The sequence below is a fragment of the Pleurodeles waltl genome, chromosome 5 (assembly GCF_031143425.1).
Source record: "Pleurodeles waltl isolate 20211129_DDA chromosome 5, aPleWal1.hap1.20221129, whole genome shotgun sequence".
NCBI classification, from domain to species: Eukaryota; Metazoa; Chordata; class Amphibia; order Caudata; family Salamandridae; genus Pleurodeles; species Pleurodeles waltl.
The window spans coordinates 639,697,799-639,718,455 of NC_090444.1; the positions used below are offsets into that span (position 1 = coordinate 639,697,799).

The 20,657-nt window shown below is 36.0% G+C and overlaps 1 protein-coding gene across 2 annotated transcripts in view; it reads left to right on the forward strand.

The window, feature by feature from the left end:
- The first annotated feature begins 403 nt into the window (after positions 1 to 403).
- LOC138295898 (amine sulfotransferase-like) overlaps positions 404 to 20,657 on the forward strand; it is an 895,551-nt gene continuing 875,297 nt past the window's right edge. Inside the window, exons 1-2 of one of the 2 annotated variants that reach the window (XM_069234511.1) lie at positions 404 to 509; positions 828 to 880. The gene's annotated coding sequence lies outside the window, so the exon portion shown is untranslated. Of the gene's footprint in view, positions 510 to 827; positions 881 to 17,712; positions 17,798 to 20,657 lie in introns of those variants that run through there. The other variant, XM_069234512.1, reaches the window with a different exon arrangement.

Here is a 20,657-nt window from a genome sequence, read left to right on the forward strand (position 1 = left end):
CTCCTATGTATACCCTACAATTTAGATATTTTGAGTGACTTAAAAGTATCTTTGTCAAACATTTCTACAGTTAGGAGAAGTAGCAACATTTTTATTTTTATTTTATTTCCTATATAGTAACGTTTTCTGGATTTAGGTTTTGTGTGTAGTTAGGTATATATATATATTTTTTATATTTTTTGGCTTTTGTTGGATGTCTTATAAGTTTAGGTTTTTTGTTTTCATTGTAGGATCACTGGTTAGTACATATTGCTCAGGTTTAAAACAACTTTTGGGTTTCTTTCTATATTTTTTCTTTATTGGTTTACACTTGCTAAAATGTCCGCCATGGTTGACAGATCTATGAGCCTCCCCTGAGGAATAGTCCTTTTTCTATGTTGAGTTCTTCCTGTAGCCTCGTTTCTAGTGCATTTAAAAAAGGACGCTTTCTCAGTACTGATCCCTTCTACGGGTCTGAGAACACTTAAAACTTGCGTGTAGCAGGAATTTGAACATCCGTCGCTTTTAAGGTAAGATGTTGAATAAATAAATGGATTTTTGGCTAAAGAGGAGCACGTAATGTTCTTATTAGAGAAGAGTCTGTGTCAACAAGGTCTGATGGTCTGGTTGTTTTTCAGCCAGTCATTCCGGTTTTTCGTGACTCAGGAGTTTTACTTTTTTACATATTTTTAACATACTGCAATTATTGCAATTTTCCATAAACAGCAATATAATCAGGACATGTTTCTATATTTTGCGCAGGAGACAAAACTTTCATCAATTTTAGGTCTATGAGACTTTTGGCCTTTATGATTCTTATGTTATTTTTTTTTGTTTCTGGCTTATAGAAACCTGGAATAAGAGATACAGAACTCACTATATAAGGGAGAGTCTTCAACTGGTACAGTTATTAATTGTTAATTTTTATTCTAATGAATGTTTTTCTTTTTATTAGGTGGCTTTGTATTTCTTTGGGAGACTTTATTTATTTGTATAGTTCTGTGGTAATGTTCTTATTTCTTTCTTTGATGTTCACTACAAAGGTTATGGTTTCCGTTTGACGTACTTCACTGTTATACTCTCTTTGGGTGTTTTAGCCATCTTGGCATAGGTATTCACATCCACTGTTTTGCTATATTTCCTACCACTGGGTGGGACAAAACATTTTTGACACCACTAATTTGTTATATAGACATCGATATAGTCATATAAGTATATTTTTTTATCCTCTTACACTAGATGTATTACTGTGCCTTTGGTGCTTATTATAATCTAGCCCTGAGGAAGGTGGTTGAGAGATTGTATATATTGGAAGTTCAGAATCCACCAAAACGTGCGTTGGCGACAGAGTACCAAAGTTTAGCAGAAATATTTTGGGTGAAAAAAGCTGAGTTTTGGGATCTACTAAATAGAAGAGAACTGGATACACATCTTGAAGATTGATGCGATACACTAATTGGTGACTGAATATCAAAGTTGAGTGTAATGACAAGGATGTGACACACAACTTTGAAGATTAAAGTGAGATTCTAGGATGTGATATACAATTATGAGAATTAAAATGAGATTGGTGGAACAAACATTGAATGAGTCAGACTGTTAACTATACATAACCACCAAAGATAAACAAAAGGATATGCTTTGTGTTTTTTTTATCTTTGAGTAATATATTGAAGTTTTGTGTATATTATTTTTTGAAGAAATTATTTGCTTGGATAGTTTTTCTTATTGTATTGGGGTATTGTGATTTTCAATATATTTGTGTTCGTCCTTGACATAGTTGGGTGAATGTTGTCTTATGTGTTGTGTTTGTGTCTATGTAGTGTTGCTATTTATTGACTTGCCTTTGGAGGGATGTTATTTATCATTTAATGAATTTGTAAGCCTGTCTTTTTGATAAATAATAAAGGTATTTCCTTCTTTACATTATAGGAATATCCCATTATCTTGCTTTTTTCCTTATTTATAAGATAGGAGAGGCGCTCTTGTTTCTTAGAATCGTTCCCTGGTTCTCTCTCCTAATAGTTTCAGGGACCCCTTTGTGTGTATTTTCATAAGGTGTGAGTACCCAAGGTACCCACTACAAACCAGGCCAGCCTCCTACATTGGTGGTGCAGCGGTAGGATAAGTACTTGCAATTGCTTTACCACTTTGTCACATGTGCTTTTCACAAGAAAAGCGTGCTCCAATACTTAGAGCATATATACTATATACCTAGAAACAATTTTCTAACTTTCTTAAAAGTTCTTTAAACTTTGCAGAAGTTTTACAAAGTTCTGAAAAGTTCTTTTCTTTTCTCTAAAAAGTTAGCTCTGCTATTCTACTAATGTTTTGCTCACTTTCCTAAACTTTTTTCTTTCAATATGTCTTCTGTAGAAGCTACCCCTAGAGTTGTGAAAACAACATATGAAAATCTTAACTTTAAAAGTTTGAGGGGTCTCTGTATTGCAAGAAGTATAGGGATTGGGAAGAACCCCAAGATGCAATTTTGGTCATGGGTGAGACAGTTGAAAAAAACTACATCATCTCAAATAACGTGTTGCAAATTCTGGGAAAAGCAGGCTTGTGTTTGAATTGAGAAAAATGCACATTTTTAACTGAGCATATTGAATACTTAGGATATACCTTATCAGGGGCTATTGCCCCCATCTTCTCCCCAGGTAAGCAGAAAGATTGATTTAGCTGAAAAACATGGGGGGGGGGGCAAAAGCATTGCCCAAGAGGCCGCTCCCCCCTCCCTGGTATCTTATAGTTGAATCCCTGCTTGGGGTTCGCTCTCCTGCCCCACATTCCCAAGAAGTGATCCACTAGAGAAGGGTACCACTGGAAAGGGGAGATTTTCTCCTTTCCAATGATACCTCTCCCGCCTACCTCGGTGCTCTGGAGGCTGAGATAGCACCCTGAGCACTGAGAAAGAGAAAGTTAAATCAGCTGATCAGCTCATTTCACTTTCGTTTTCACTGAAATGACGTCCGCAGGCCATGCACGATGGTGCAAGGGAGCCTCCATTGCAGGCAGATTTGTTTATGTGCACAATGGGACATGTTCCTGCAAAAAAAATCCTTAGAAAACATTTCCTCTTTCTGAGTGTGCTGCGGATTGCAGATATTTCTTCTCATTGCCCCTCAATCAGGATAGTGTAGCATTTTGACACATTCCCAGGTTTACAAGTCTTAGTAAATCAGGGAATGCTCCTAATTCCATGAGTGGGTGCATGGGTCACCAATGCTCCACCCATGGAGGGCCTCTCGAGGGTAGAATAATGCAAGGCAGAACATGCAAGGTGGTCTTGTGTTTCTTTGCATCTCTGCCTTAAGGGGTGTATTGCCCTTGCAACACCATGTGTGACACAAGTGCAGCGCAGTCCAATGATAAATCTGGCCCTCAATGTGTGCTCTTTTTGTCAGTGCACACCAATGCTTCATTTGAAGCTGCAGATTGTAACTACTAGATTCTGTCTGATGTACTTGTGCTGCTCCTGTGAATCAAGCTAAGGATACCAAATTTATTTTTTAGCCTTCAGTTTCAAATTACTTCACATTTAGAGAGCATATTGAAAATGTTAAGGTAACATTTTGCTTTTTATGAACATACTTTATTAATATCTAAAACAATGTTTTAAACAGTTGCGTACCCCCTGTGTATTTGTTGGGAACTACTAGTGATCCGTAGAGCACAGTTTAGGAACCGCTGAGCTCATATATGTCTTTAAGCAACTCTATTGTTGCGATCTGCAGTGCTCAAAAGCACAGCCAAGTTTCTACCACTTTAATCAAAGGAGATTTTAAAGGGCATCATCTTCAAATAATTCTGCATAGGTTGTTTGACTATCAATGTATCTCGTTCAAGTGTGATGGTGTCTTATCAAAGAACAAACCTTTTACCATGTTCTCTTTTTAATGTTTACTACAATGTTTGTTTAACATGTGAGCAGAGCAAAACAGAGGCAAGAATTTCTCAGCACCTTAACAGCCCAGAGGTTACAGTGAGAGCAATTATTCTACAGGTACAACACTGGAATAGTAATAATTTACAAACCACTTCAAAGACCAAAAAGGAGGGTGCAAGTTACAAAGATAAATAATAAAAACCTTACTCCACATTTCCCAGTCTTTAGAATCATGGATTTGGAAATCATTAAGGCTTTACTTGCCACTGCCTTTCAAAGAAGTCCACCAAAGTAACAGATGAAACATCATGATTACGCATGGTTTGCTAACTATGTATTCCTTAATAGCAAGAAAAATCTGGTACAAACTTATTTCCAGGATTTCAGTGATGCAGAACATTTGCATAGTATATGAGACTGCAATACGTTATCATAATTAATCTCCAACAGGCTGAGTTATTCGGTTAATTCAATGTAGAACTTTTCAGGAGTGTACAGTGTTTTCTATTCTGCATCCTTTTCCTCAATAAAAGCTCTGTCAAGTAAAGGAGTAATTTTAGACTTCTGTTAAGATTATTTTTTCAGGCTTCATCCTACACAAAATGTACCTAGTTCTTTCTTGTCAACCTTGTTTTTATTTTCTGGAGACTTAGCACATTGTTGTTCCAAATGTATTTGCACATCTAGGATGCGGATAACATGTCGATCAGAGCGGAGGTAAAAATAAACTAGCTATTTCATTATATAACTGTTGGGTGAGCTTGAAAATATAATTGATAACAAAATCTCACAATCGGTCAGATGTACTAATCATTTTAAGGGCTGCATGCAAACACTGCAAATGGTCCATTTAAGTGATTGCAGCTGTCAAAATGTTTTCACTATATACTAACCACATTTTATTCGTATGAAAATTGAAGGAGTCCTTCTCAAATACTGAAGGAGTATCTTGTACTACAATATTTTGCAACTGAATAGGATCCCAGAACATTGAAAATGTATTTAAACATCAATGTAGGAGAAGTTGTCCTCTTTGTGAATTTTTTTTAAAAGGTTTAACAATAGATAGTGGCCATGGGACCACTGCCAACTCTTAAACAAACATTCAAAAAGAAGGAAAACATTTTTTAAAGGTAGCGGCTATTTATCCAGCCACTGGGTAATCCAAGTAAACAATTTCTTCAAAAAATAATATACACAAAACTTCAATATACTACTCAAAGATGAAAAAAACACAAAGCATATCCTTTTGTTTATCTTTGGTGGTTATGTATAGTTAACTGTCTGACTCATTCGATGTTTGTTCCACCAATCTCGTTTTAATTCTCAGAATGTTATATCACATCCTAGAATCTCACTTTAATCTGCAAAATTGAGTGTCACATCCTTGTCATTACACTCAACTTTGATATTCAGTCACCAATTAGTGTATCGCATCAATCTTCAAGATGTGTATCCAGTTCTCTTCTATTTAGTGGATTCCAAAACTCTTTTTTTCACAAAAAATATTTCGTAATTCTTACGCTGACAATATGCCCAACTTTGGTACTCTGTCGCCAACGCGCGTTTCGGACGATCCTGAACTTCCAATATATACAATCTCTCAACCACTTTCCTCAGGGCTGGATTATAATAAGCACCAAAGGCACAGTAATACATCTAGTGTAAGAGGATAAAAAAATATACTTATATAATTATATCGATGTCTATGTAACAAATTAGTGTTGTCAAAATATTTTTGTCCCAGCCAGTGGTGTAGCTAATATAGCAAGGAGGGGGGAGCAGCCTCTTGGGCAAGGCTTTTGCTCCCCCCATGTTTTTCAGCTAAATCAATCTTTCTGCTTCCCTGGGGAGAAGATGGGGGCAATAGCCCCTGATAAGGTTATATCCTAAGTATTCAATATGCTCAGTTTAAAATGTGCATTTTTCTCAATTCAAACACAAGCCTGCTTTTCCCAGAATTTGCAACACGTTATTTGAGATGATCTAGTGTTTTTCAACTGTCTCACCCGTGACCAAAATTGCATCTTGGGGTTCTTCCCAATCCCTATACTTCTTTCAATACAGAGACCCCTCAAACTTTTAAAGTTAAGATTTTCATATGTTGTTTTCACAACTCTAGTGGTAACTTCCACAGAAGACATATTGAAAGAAAAAAGTTTAGGAAAGTGAGCAAAAAGTTAGTAGAAAAGCACAGCTAACTTTTTAGAGAAAAGAAGAGAACTTTTCAGAACTTGGTAAAACGTTTGCAAAGTTTAAAGAACTTTTAAGAAAGTTAGAAAAGGGTTTCTAGGTATATAGTATATATGCTCTAAGTATTGGAGCAAGATTTTCTTGTGAAAAGCACAGGTAACAAAGTGGTAAAGCAATTGCAAGTACTTATCCCACCGCTGCACCACCAATGTAGGAGGCTGGCCTGGTTTGAAGTGGGTACCTTGGGTACTTACACCTTATGAAAATACACACAAAGGAGTCCCTGAAACTATAAGGAGAGAGAACCAGGGAAACGATTCTAAGAAACAAGAGCACCTCTCCTATCTTATAAATAAGGAAAAAAGCAAGATAATGGGATATTCCTATAATGTAAAGAAGAAAATACCTTTATTATATATCAAAAAGACAGGCTTACAAATTCATAAAATGATAAATAACATCCCTCCAAAGACGAGTCAATAAATAGCAACACTACATAAACACAAACACAACACATAAGACAACATTCACCCAACTATGTAAAGGACGAACACAAATATATTGAAAATCACAATACCCCAAAACAATAAGAACAACTATCCAGGTAAATTATTTCTTCAAAAAATAATATACACAAAACTTCAATATACTACTCAAAGATGAAAAAAACACAAAGCAAATCCTTTTGTTTATCTTTGGTGGTTATGTGTAGTTAACTGTCTGACTCATTCGATGTTTGTTCCACCAATCTCGTTTTAATTCTCAGAATTGTATATCACATCCTAGAATCTCACTTTAATCTTCAAAGTTGTGTGTCACATCCTTGTCATTACACTCAACTTTGATATTCAGTCACCAATTAGTGTATTGCATCAATCTTCAAGATGTGTATCCAGTTCTCTTCTATTTAGTAGATCCCAAAACTCTGTTTTTTTGGCAAAAAATATTTCTTAATTCTTAAACTGACAATATGCCAAACTTTGGTACTCTGTCGCCAACGCGCGTTTCGGTGGATTCCGAACTTCCAGTATATACAAGCTCTCAACCACCTTCCTCAGGGCTGGATTATAATAAGCACCAAAGGCACATCAATACATCTAGTGTAAGAGGATACAAAAATATACTTATATAATTATATCGATGTCTATTTAACAAATTAGTGTTGTCAAAATATTTTTGTCCCAGCCAGTGGTAGCTAATATAGCAAAACAGTGGATGTCAATACCTATGCCAAGAAGGCTGAAACACCCAAAGAGAGTATAGCAGTGAAGTACTTCAAACCGAAACCATAACCTATGTAGTGAACATCAAAGAAAGAAAGAAAATCATTACCACAGAACTATACAAATAAATAAAGGCTCCCAAAGAAATACAACGCCACCAAAGAAAAACATTTGAAAACATTTTTTGGTGGTCTTGATATATAGACAACATTTTCTTTGTTTGGAGGGGAGAAAAAGAACAGCTGGAAAAATTCTTTATGTGGCTAAATCTACGTGATACGAATTTCAAATTCACCATGAAAAGTGACCGCCAGAAGGTGGAGTTTCTAGATGTTTGCATTATACATAGGGATAGTAAACTTGCTGTATCAGTGTATGTGAAACCTACAGCAAGGAACACTCTCTTACATTATGACAGTTACCATGCTAGATGTCAGAGACAAGGCATTCCTTTCAGTCAGTTCTTGCAAATTAGAAGGAATTGTAGGGACATGAAGGAATTTTTGAAAGATTCTGAAGTACTGTCTAAAAAATTTCTCTTAAGTGGTTATCCCCCTAAACTGGTGAAGGACACACTGAAAAGAGATAAGTACTATGACCGTCAATCTATGTTTCAAAAGAATGCTAGAAAACCGAATGAAAGGTTGATTTGTACCATTTGTCATTCAAATATAAATGACAAAATTAGGCGAATTATAAATTCACAATGGTACATCCTTAATGTAAGATCGGAGACTGAGCCTTTGGAGAAACCACTTTTTGCCTTAAAAAAGAACAACAATTTGAGGAATCTTTTGGTCAAATCTAGAACAACTATTAGCAAGGACCCTCTGCAAAAGTCAATTTCAGGATTAGATCAGATTACCGGGACTAATAGGTGTGGTAACTGTGCAGCCTGTTGAGGTGCTATAATTTCCAACAGCATCACATGTAACAACAAGACGATTGATTTGAAAACTTTGTCAAATTGCAGATCTAAAAATGTCATTTATCAGATTTTTGGCCCAAGCAATTTGGGGTATGTCGGTGAAACAGCAAGAGAGTTTAGGACGAGGTATTATGAACATAGGTTGTCCCTGAAGACCCAGAAACAGAGTGCCCCACTAGTGACCCATTGGTCTGAGCATAAGCATAAGGAGGATATTAGATGGACAATCTTCGAGAAGATTGTCCCCAGAAGTGGCTGCGATGTATATAAGGAAAGGAAGAAACAAGAGGTATTTTGGATCTTTTAAATGGACACATTTTGAAAAGGACTCAATGAAGAAATTCCATGGCAAAACACCTTATGAGTTTCATGTATCATTAGACCTGAGCTAGGAGTTATAGCTTCTTTAGCTTTGGTTCTCCTATGTATACCCTACAATTTAGATATTTTGAGTAACTTAAAAGTATCTTTGTCAAACATTTCTACAGTTAGGAGAAGTAGCAACATTTTTTTTAAATTTTATTTCCTATATAGTAACGTTTTCTGGATTTAGGTTTTGTGTGTAGTTAGGTATATATATATATTTTTGATATTTTTTGGCTTTTGTTGGATGTTTTATAAGTTTAGGTTTTTTGTTTTCATTGTAGGATCACTGGTTAGTACATATTACTCAGGTTTAAAACAACTTTTGGGTTTCTTTCTATATTTTTTCTTTATTGGTTTACACTTGCTAACATGTCTGCCATGGTTGACAGATTTATCAGCCTCCCCTGAGGAATAGTCCTTTTTCTATGTTGAGTTCTTCCTGTAGCCTCGTTTGTAGTGCATTTAAAAAAGGACGCTTTCTCAGAACTGATCCCTTCTACGGGTCTGAGAACACTTAAAACATGCGTGTAGAAGGAATTTGAACATCCGTCGCTTTTAAGGTAAGATGTTGAATAAATAAATGGATTTTTGGCTAAAGAGGAGCACGTAATGTTCTTATTAGCGAAGAGCCTGTGTCAACAAGGACTGACGGTCTGGTTGTTTTTCAGCCAGTCATTCCGGTTTTTCGTGACTCAGGAGTTTTACTTTTTTACATATTTCTAACATACTGCAATTATCGCAATTTTCCATAAACAGCAATATAATCAGGACATGTTTCTATATTTTGCACAGGAGACAAAACTTTCATCAATTTTAGGTCTATGAGACTTTTGGCCTTTTTGATTCTTATGTTATTTTTTTTTGTTTCTGGCTTATAGAAACCTGGAATAAGACATACAGAACTCACGATAGAAGGGATAGTTTTCAACTGGTATAGTTATTAATTGTTAGTTTTTATTCTAATGAATGTTTTTCTTTTTATTAGGTGGCTTTGTATATCTTTGGGAGACTTTATTTATTTGTATAGTTCTGTGGTAATGTTTTTATTTCTTTCTTTGATGTTCACTACATAGGTTATGGTTTCCGTTTGACGTACTTAACTGTTATACTCTCTTTGGGTGTTTTAGCCATCTTGGCATAGGTATTCACATCCACTGTTTTGCTATATTTCCTACCACTGGGTGGGACAAAACATTTTTGACAACACTAATTTGTTATATAGACATCGATATAGTCATATAAGTATATTTTTTTATCCTCTTACACTAGATGTATTACTGTGCCTTTGGTGCTTATTATAATCTAGCCCTGAGGAAGGTGGTTGAGAGATTGTATATATTGGAAGTTCAGAATCCACCAAAACACGCATTGGCGACAGAGTACCAAAGTTGAGCATATTGTTAGCTTAAGAATTCAGAAATATTTTGGGCGAAAAAAACTGAGTTTTGGGATCTACTAAATAGAAGAGAACTGGATACATATCTTGAAGATTGATGCGATACACTAATTGGTGACTGAATATCAAAGTTGAGTGTAATGACAAGGATGTGACACACAACTTTGAAGATTAAAGTGAGATTCTAGGATGTGATATACAATTATGAGAATTAAAATGAGAATGGTGGAACAAACATTGAATGAGTCAGACAGTTAACTGTACATAACCACCAAAGATAAACAAAAGGATATGCTTTGTGGTTTTTTTCATCTTTGAGTAGTATATTGAAGTTTTGTGTATATTATTTTTTGAAGAAATTATTTGCTTGGATAGTTTTTCTTATTGTTTTGGGGTATTGTGATTTTCAATATATTTGTGTTCGTCCTTGACATAGTTGGGTGAATGTTGTCTTATGTGTTGTGTTTGTGTCTATGTAGTGTTGCTATTTATTGACTTGCCTTTGGAGGGATGTTATTTATCATTTTTTGAATTTGTAAGCCTGTCTTTTTGATAAATAATAAAGGTATTTCCTTCTTTACATTATAGGAATATCCCATTATCTTGCTTTTTTCCTTATTTATAAGATAGGAGAGGCGCTCTTGTTTCTTAGATTCGTTCCCTGCTTCTCTCTCCTTATAGTTTCAAGGACCCCTTTGTGTGTATTTTCATAAGGTGTGAGTACCCAAGGTACCCACTACAAACCAGGACAGCCTCCTACATTGGTGGTGCAGCGGTGGGATAAGTACTTGCAATTGCTTTACCACTTTGTTACATGTGCTTTTCACAAGAAAAGCGTGCTCCAATACTTAGAGCATATATACTATATACCTAGAAACAATTTTCTAACTTTCTTAAAAGTTCTTTAAACTTTGCAAAAGTTTTACAAAGTTCTGAAAAGTTCTCTTCTTTTCTCTAAAAAGTTAGCTCTGCTATTCTACTAACGTTTTGCTCACTTTCCTAAACTTTTTCTTTTAATATGTCTTCTGTAGAAGCTACCCCTAGAGTTGTGAAAACAACATATGAAAATCTTAACTTTAAAAGTTTGAGGGGTCTCTGTATTGCAAGAAGTATAGGGATTGGGAAGAACCCCAAGATGCAATTTTGATCATGAGTGAGACAGTTGAAAAACACTACATCATCTCAAATAACATGTTGCAAATTCTGGGAAAAGTAGGCTTGTGTTTGAATTGAGAAAAATGCACATTTTTAACTGAGCATATTGAATACTTAGGATATATCTTATCAGGGGCTATTGCCCCCATCTTCTCCCCGGGGAAGCAGAAAGATTGATTTAGCTGAAAAACATGGGGGGAGCAAAAGCGTTGCCCAAGATGCTGCTCCCCCCTCCCTAGTATCTTATAGTTGAATCCCTGCTTGGAGTTCGCTCTCCTGCCCCAATTTCCCAAGAAGGGATCCACTAGAGAAGGGTACCACTGGAAAGGGGAGATTTTCTCCTTTCCAATGATACCTCTCCCGCTTACCTCGGTGCTCTGGAGAATGTGATAGCACCCTGTGCACTGAGAAAGAGAAAGTTAAATCAGCTGATCAGCTGATTTTACTTTAGTTTTCACTGAAATGACGTCCGCAGGACATGCACGATGGTGCAAGGGAACCTCCATTGCAGGCAGATTTGTTTATGTGCACAATGGGACATGTTCCTGCAAAACAAATCCTTAGAAAACGTTTCCTCTTTCTGAGTGTGCTGCGGATTGCAGATATTTCTTCTGATTGCCCCTCAATCAGGATAGTGTAGCATTTTGACACATTCCCAGGTTTACAAATCTTAGTAAATCAGGGAATGCTCGTAATTCCATGAGTGGGTGCATGGGTCACCAATCCACCCATGGAGGGCTTCTCCAGGGTAGAATAATGCAAGGCAGAACATGCAAGGTGATCTTGTGTTTCTTTGTATCTCTGCCTTAAGGGGTGTATTGCCCTTGCAACACCATGTGTGACACAAGTGCAGCGCAGTCCAATGATAAATCTGGCCCTCAATGTGTGCTCTTTTTGTCAGTGCACACCAATGCTTTATTTGAAGCTGCAGATTGTAACTACTAGATTCTGTCTGATGTACTTGTGCTGCTCCTGTGAATCAAGCTGAGGATACCAAATTTATTATTTAGCCTTCAGTTTCAAATTACTTCACATTTAAAGAGCATATTGAAAATTTTAAGGTAACATTTTGCTTTTTATGAACATACTTTATTAATATCTAACAATGTTTTAAACAGTTGTGTACCCCCTGTGTCTTTGTTGGGAACTACTAGTGATCCGTAGACCACAGTTTAGGAACCGCTGAGCTCATATATGTCTTGAAGCAACTCTATTGTTGCGATCTGCAGTGCTCAAAAGCACAGCCAAGTTTCTACCGCTCTTCTATTCCACTTTGATCGAAGGAGATTTTAAAGGGCATCATCTTCAAATAATTCTGCATAGGTTGTTTGACTATGAATGTATCTCGTTCAAGTGTGATGGTGTCTCATCAAAGAACAAACTTTTTACCATGTTCTCTTTTTAATGTTTACTACAATGTTTGTTTAACATGTGAGCAGATCAAAACAGAGGCAATAATTTCTCAGCACCTTAACAGCCCAGAGGTTACAGTGAGAGCAATTATTCTACAGGTACAACACTGGGAATAGTAATAATTTACAAACCACTTCAAAGACCAAAAAGGAGGGTGCAAGTTACAAAGATAAATAATAAAAACCTTACTCCACATTTCCCAGTCGTTAGAATCATGGATTTGGAAATCATTAAGGCTTTACTTGCCACTGCCTTTCAAAGAAGTCCACCAAAGTAACAGATGAAACATCATGATTATGCATGGTTTGCTAACTATGTATTCCTTAATAGCAAGGAAAATCTGGTACAAACTTATTTCCAGGATTTCAGTGATGCAGAACATTTGCATAGTATATGAGACTGCAATACGTTATCATAATTAATCTCCAACAGGCTGAGTTATTCGGTTAATTCAATGTAAAACTTTTCAGGAGTGTACAGTGTTTTCTATTCTGCATCCTTTTCCTCAATAAAAACTCTGTCAAGTAAAGGAGTAATTTTAGACTTCTGTTAAGAGAATTTTTTCAGGCTTCATCCTACACAAAATGTACCTAGTTCTTTTTTGTCAATCTTGTTTTTATTTTCTGGAGACTTAGCACATTGTTGTTCCAAATGTATTTGCACATCTAGGATGAGGATAACATCTCGATCAGAGCGGAGGTAAAAATCAACTAGCTATTTCATTATATAACTGTTGGGTGAGCTTGAAAATATAATTGATAACAAAATCTCACAATCGGTCAGATGTACTAATCATTTTAAGGGCTGCATGCAAACACTCCAAATGGTCCAATTAAGTGTTTGCAGCTGTCAAAATGTTTTCACTATATACTAACCACATTTTATTCGTATGAAAATTGAAGGAGTCCTTCTCAAATACTGAAGCAGTATCTTGTACTACAATATTTTGCAACTGAAATAGGATCCCAGAACATTGAAAATGTATTTAAACATCAATGGAGGAGAAGGTGTCCTCTTTGTGAATTTTTTAAAAAAAGTTTAACAATAGATAGTGGCCATGGGACCACTGCAAACTCTTAAACAAACATTCAAAAAGAAGGAAAACATTTTTTAAAGGTAGCGGCTATTTATCCAGCCACTGGGTAATCCAAGTGAACAATTTCTTCAAAAAATAATATACACAAACCTTCAATATACTACTCAAAGATAAAAAAAACACAAAGCATATCCTTTTGTTTATTTTGGTGATTATGTATAGTTAACTGTCTGACTCATTCGATGTTTGTTTCACCAATCTCATTTTAATTCTCAGAATTGTATATCACATCCTAGAATCTCACTTTAATCTGCAAAGTTGTGTGTCACATCCTTGTCATTACACTAAACTTTGATATTCAGTCACCAATTAGTGTATCTCATCATTCTTCAAGATGTGTATCCAGTTCTCTTCTATTTAGTGGATTCCAAAACTCTTTTTTTCACAAAAAATATTTCTTAATTCTTAAGCTGACAATATGCCCAACTTTGGTACTCTGTCGCCAACGCGCGTTTCGGAGGATCCTGAACTTCCAATATATACAATCTCTCAACCACTTTCCTCAGGGCTGGATTATAATAAGCACCAAAGGCACAGTAATACATCTAGTGTAAGAGGATAAAAAAATATACTTATATAATAATATCAATGTCTATGTAACAAATTAGTGTTGTCAAAATATTTTTGTCCCAGCCAGTGGTGTAGCTAATATAGCAAGGAGGGGGGAGCAGCCTCTTGGGCAAGGCTTTTGCTCCCCCCATGTTATTCAGCTAAATCAATCTTTCTGCTTCCCTGGGGAGAAGATGGGGGCAATAGCCCCTGATAAGGTTATATCCTAAGTATTCAATATGCTCAGTTTATAATGTGCATTTTTCTCAAATCAAACACAAGCCTGCTTTTCCCAGAATTTGCAACACGTTATTTGAGATGATCTAGTGTTTTTCAACTGTCTCACCCATGACCAAAATTGCATCTTGGGGTTCTTCCCAATCCCTATACTTCTTTCAATACAGAGACCCCTCAAACTATTAAAGTTAAGATTTTCATATGTTGTTTTCACAACTCTAGTGGAAGCTTCCACAGAAGACATATTGAAAGAAAAAAGTTTAGGAAAGTGAGCAAAAAGTTAGTAGAAAAGCACAGCTAACTTTTTAGAGAAAAGAAGAGAACTTTTCAGAACTTTGTAAAACGTTTGCAAAGTTTAAAGAACTTTTAAGAAAGTTAGAAAAGGGTTTCTAGGTATATAGTATATATGCTCTAAGTATTGGAGCAAGATTTTCTTGTGAAAAGCACAGGTAACAAAGTAGTAAAAAAATTGCAAGTACTTATCCCACCGCTGCACCACCAATGTAGGAGGCTGGCTTGGTTTGTAGTGGGTACCTTGGGTACTCACACCTTATGAAAATACACACAAAGGGGTCCCTGAAACTATAAGGAGAGAGAACCAGGGAACGATTCTAAGAAACAAGAGCGCCTCTCCTATCTTATAAATAAGGAAAAAAGCAAGATAATGGGATATTCCTATAATGTAAAGAAGGAAATACCTTTATTATTTATCAAAAAGACAGGCTTACAAATTCATAAAATGATCAATCACATCCCTCCAAAGGCAAGTCAATAAATAGCAACACTACATAGACACAAACACAACACATAAGACAACATTCACCCAACTATGTAAAGGACGAACACAAATATATTGAAAATCACAATACCCTAAAACAATAAGAACAACTATCCAGGTAAATTATTTCTTCAAAAAATAATATACACAAAACTTCAATATACTACTCAAAGATGAAAAAAACACAAAGCAAATCCTTTTGTTTATCTTTGGTGGTTATGTGTAGTTAACTGTCTGACTCATTCGATGTTTGTTCCACCAATCTCGTTTTAATTCTCAGAATTGTATTTCACATCCTAGAATCTCACTTTAATCTTCAAAGTTGTGTGTCACATCCTTGTCATTACACTCAACTTTGATATTCAGTCACCAATTAGTGTATCACATCAATCTTCAAGATGTGTATCCAGTTCTCTTCTATTTAGTAGATCCCAAAACTCTGTTTTTTTCGCCAAACATATTTCTTAATTCTTAAGCTGACAATATGCCAAACTTTGGTACTCTGTCGCCAACGCGCATTTCGGTGTATTCCGAACTTCCAGTATATACAATCTCTCAACCACCTTCCTCAGGGCTGGATTATAATAAACACCAAAGGCACATTAATACATCTAGTGTAAGAGGATACAAAAATATACTTATATAATTATATCGATGTCAATGTAACAAATTAGTGTTGTCAAAATATTTTTGTCCCAGCCAGTGGTAGCTAATATAGCAAAACAGTGGATGTCAATACCTATGCCAAGAAGGCTAAAACACCCAAAGAGAGTATAGCAGTGAAGTACTTCAAACCGAAACCATAACCTATGTAGTGAACATCAAAGAAATAAATAAAATCATTACCACAGAACTATACAAATAAATAAAGGCTCCCAAAGAAATACAACGCCACCAAAGAAAAACATTTGAAAACATTTTTTGGTGGTCTTGATATATAGACGATATTTTCTTTGTTTGGAGGGGAGAAAAAGAACAGCTGGAAGAATTCTTTATGTGGCTAAATCTATGTGATACGAATTTCAAATTCACCATGAAAAGTGACCGCCAGAAGGTGGAGTTTCTATATGTTTGCATTATACATAGGGATAGTAAACTTGCTGTATCAGTGTATGTGAAACCTACAGCAAGGAACACTCTCTTACATTATGACAGTTACCATCCTAGATGTCAGAGACAAGGCATTCCTTTCAGTCAGTTCTTGCAAATTAGAAGGAATTGTAGGGACATGAAGGAATTTTTGAAACATTCTGAAGTACTGTCTAAAAAATTCCTCTTAAGTGGTTATCCCCCTAAACTGGTGAAGGACACACTGAAAAGAGATAAGTACTATGACTGTCAATCTATGTTTCAAAAGAATGCTAGAAAACCGAATCAAAGGTTGGTTTGTACCATTTGTCATTCAAATATAAATGACAAAATTAGGCGAATTATAAATTCACAATTGCACATCCTTAATGTAAGATCGGAGACTGAGCCTTTGGAGAAACCACTTTTTGGCTTAAAAAAAGAACAACAATTTGAGGAATCTTTTGGTCAAATCTAGAACAACTATTAGCAAGGACCCTCTGCAAAAGTCAATTTCAGGATTAGATCAGATTACCGGGAATCATAGGTGTGGTAACTGTGCAGCCTGTTGTGGTGCTATAATTTCCAACAGCATCACATGTAACAACAAGACGATTGATTTGAAAACTTTGTCAAATTGCAGATCTAAAAATGTCATTTATCAGATTTTTTGCCCAAGCAATTTGGGGTATGTCGGTGAAACAGCAAGAGAGTTTAGGACGAGGTATTATGAACATAGGTCGTCCCTGAAGACCCAGAAACAGAGTGCCCCACTAGTGACCCATTGGTCTGAGCATAAGCATAAGGAGGATATTAGATGGACAATCTTCGAGAAGATTGTCCCCAGAAGTGGCTGCGATGTAGATAAGGAAAGGAAGAAACGAGAGGTATTTTGGATCTTTTATCTGGACACATTTTGAAAAGGACTCAATGAAGAAATTCCATGGCAAAACACCTTATGAGTTTCATGTATCATTAGACCTGAGCTAGGAGTTAAAGCTTCTTTAGCTTTGGTTCTCCTATGTATACCCTACAATTTAGATATTTTGAGTGACTTAAAAGTATCTTTGTCAAACATTTCTACAGTTAGGAGAAGTAGCAACATTTTTATTTTTATTTTATTTCCTATATAGTAACGTTTTCTGGATTTAGGTTTTGTGTGTAGTTAGGTATATATATATATATTTTTGATATTTTTTGGCTTTTGTTGGATGTCTTATAAGTTTAGGTTTTTTGTTTTCATTGTAGGATCACTGGTTAGTACATATTACTCAGGTTTAAAACAACATTTGGGTTTCTTTCTATATTTTTTCTTTATTGGTTTACACTTGCTAAAATGTCCGCCATGGTTGACAGATTTATGAGCCTCCCCTGAGGAATAGTCCTTTTTCTATGTTGAGTTCTTCCTGTAGCCTCGTTTGTAGTGCATTTAAAAAAGGACGCTTTCTCTGAACTGATCCCTTCTACGGGTCTGAGAACACTTAAAACATGCGTGTAGAAGGAATTTGAACATCCGTCGCTTTTAAGGTAAGATGTTGAATAAATAAATGGATTTTTGGCTAAAGAGGAGCACGTAATGTTCTTATTAGCGAAGAGTCTGTGTCAACAAGGACTGACGGTCTGGTTGTTTTTCAGCCAGTCATTCCGGTTTTTCGTGACTCAGGAGTTTTACTTTTTTACATATTTCTTACATACTGCAATTATCGCAATTTTCCATAAACAGCAATATAATCAGGACATGTTTCTATATTTTGCGCAGGAGACAAAACTTTCATCAATTTTAGGTCTATGAGACTTTTGGCCTTTTTGATTCTTATGTTATTTTTTTTGTTTCTGGCTTATAGAAACCTGGAATAAGACATACAGAACTCACTATATAAGGGAGAGTTTTCAACTGGTACAGTTATTAATTGTTAATTTTTATTCTAATGAATGTTTTTCTTTTTATTAGGTGGCTTTGTATTTCTTTGGGAGACTTTATTTATTTGTATAGTTCTGTGGTAATGTTTTTATTTCTTTCTTTGATGTTCACTACATAGGTTATGGTTTCCGTTTGACGTACTTCACTGTTATACTCTCTTTGGGTGTTTTAGCCATCTTGGCATAGGTATTCACATCCACTGTTTTGCTATATTTCCTACCACTGGGTGGGACAAAACATTTTTGACAGCACTAATTTGTTATATAGACATCAATATAGTCATATAAGTATATTTTTTTATCCTCTTACACTAGATGTATTACTGTGCCTTTGGTGCTTATTATAATCTAGCCCTGAGGAAGGTGGTTGAGAGATTGTATATATTGGAAGTTCAGAATCCACCAAAACGCGCATTGGCGACAGAGTACCAAAGTTGAGCATATTGTCAGCTTAAGAATTCAGAAATATTTTGGCCGAAAAAAACTGAGTTGTGGGATCTACTAAATAGAAGAGAACTGGATACACATCTTGAAGATTGATGCGAGACACTAATTGGTGACTGAATATCAAAGTTGAGTGTAATGACAAGGATGTGACACACAACTTTGAAGATTAAAGTGAGATTCTAGGATGTGATATACAATTATGAGAATTAAAATGAGATTGGTGGAACAAACATTGAATGAGTCAGACAGTTAACTATACATAACCACCAAAGATAAACAAAAGGATATGCTTTGTGTTTTTTTCATCTTTGAGTAGTAAATTGAAGTTTTGTGTATATTATTTTTCGAAGAAATTATTTGTTGGATAGTTTTTCTTATTGTTTTGGGGTATTGTGATTTTCAATATATTTGTGTTCGTCCTTGACATAGTTGGGTGAATGTTGTCTTATGTGTTGTGTTTGTGTCTATGTAGTGTTGCTATTTATTGACTTGCCTTTGGAGGGATGTTATTTACCATTTTTTGAATTTGTAAGCCTGTCTTTTTGATAAATAATAAAGGTATTTCCTTCTTTACATTATAGGAATATCCCATTATCTTGCTTTTTTCCTTATTTATAAGATAGGAGAGGCGCTCTTGTTTCTTAGAATCGTTCCCTGGTTCACTCTCCTTATAGTTTCAGGGACCCCTTTGTGTGTATTTTCATAAGGTGTGAGTACCCAAGGTACCCACTACAAACCAAGCCAGCCTCCTACATTGGTGGTGCAGCGGTGGGATAAGTACTTGCAATTGCTTTACCACTTTGTTACATCTGCTTTTCACAAGAAAAGCGTGCTCCAATACTTAGAGCATATATACTATATACCTAGAAACAATTTTCTAACTTTCTTAAAAGTTCTTTAAACTTTGCAAAAGCTTTACAAATTCTGAAAAGTTCTCTTCTTTTCTCTAAAAAATTAGCTCTGCTATTCTACTAACGTTTTGCTCACTTTCCTAAACTTTTTTCTTTCAATATGTCTTCTGTAGAAGCTACCCTTAGAGTTGTGAAAACAACATATGAAAATCTTAACTTTAAAAGTTTGAGGGGTCTCTGTATTGCAAGACGTATAGGGATTGGGAAGAACCCCAAGATGCAATTTTGATCATGGGTGAGACAGTTGAAAAACACTACATCATCTCAAATAACGTGTTGCAAATTCGGGAAAAGCAGGCTTGTGTTTGAATTGAGAAAAATGCACATTTTTAACTGAGCATATTGAATACTTAGGATATACCTTATCAGGGGCTATTGCCCCCATCTTCTCCCAGGGGAAGCAGAAAGATTGATTTAGCTGAAAATCATGGGTGGGGGGACAAAAGCGTTGCCCAAGAGGCCGCTCCCCCCTCCCTGGTATCTTATAGTTGAATCCCTGCTTGGAGTTCGCTCTCCTGCCCCAATTTCCCAAGAAGGGATCCACTAGAGAAGGATACCACTGGAAAGGGGAGATTTTCTCCTTTCCAATGATACCTCTCCGCCTACCTCGGTGCTCTGGAGGCTGAGATAGCACCCTGAGCACTGAGAAAGAGAAAGTTAAATCAGCTGATCAGCTCATTTTACTTTAGTTTTCACTGAAATGACGTCCGCAGGCCATGCACGATGGTGCAAGGGAGCCTCCATTGCAGGCAGATTTGTTTATGTGCACAATGGGACATGTTCCTGCAAAAAAAATCCTTAGAAAACGTTTCCTCTTTCTGAGTGTGCTGCGGATTGCAGATATTTCTTCTCATTGCCCCTCAATCAGGATAGTGTAGCATTTTGACACATTCCCAGGTTTACAAATCTTAGTAAATCAGGGAATGCTCCTAATTCCATGAGTGGGTGCATGGGTCACCAATGCTCCACCCATGGAGGGCCTCTCCAGGGTAGAATAATGCAAGGCAGAACATGCAAGGTGGTCTTGTGTTTCTTTGTATCTCTGCCTTAAGGGGTGTATTGCCCTTGCAACACCATGTGTGACACAAGTGCAGCGCAGTCCAATGATA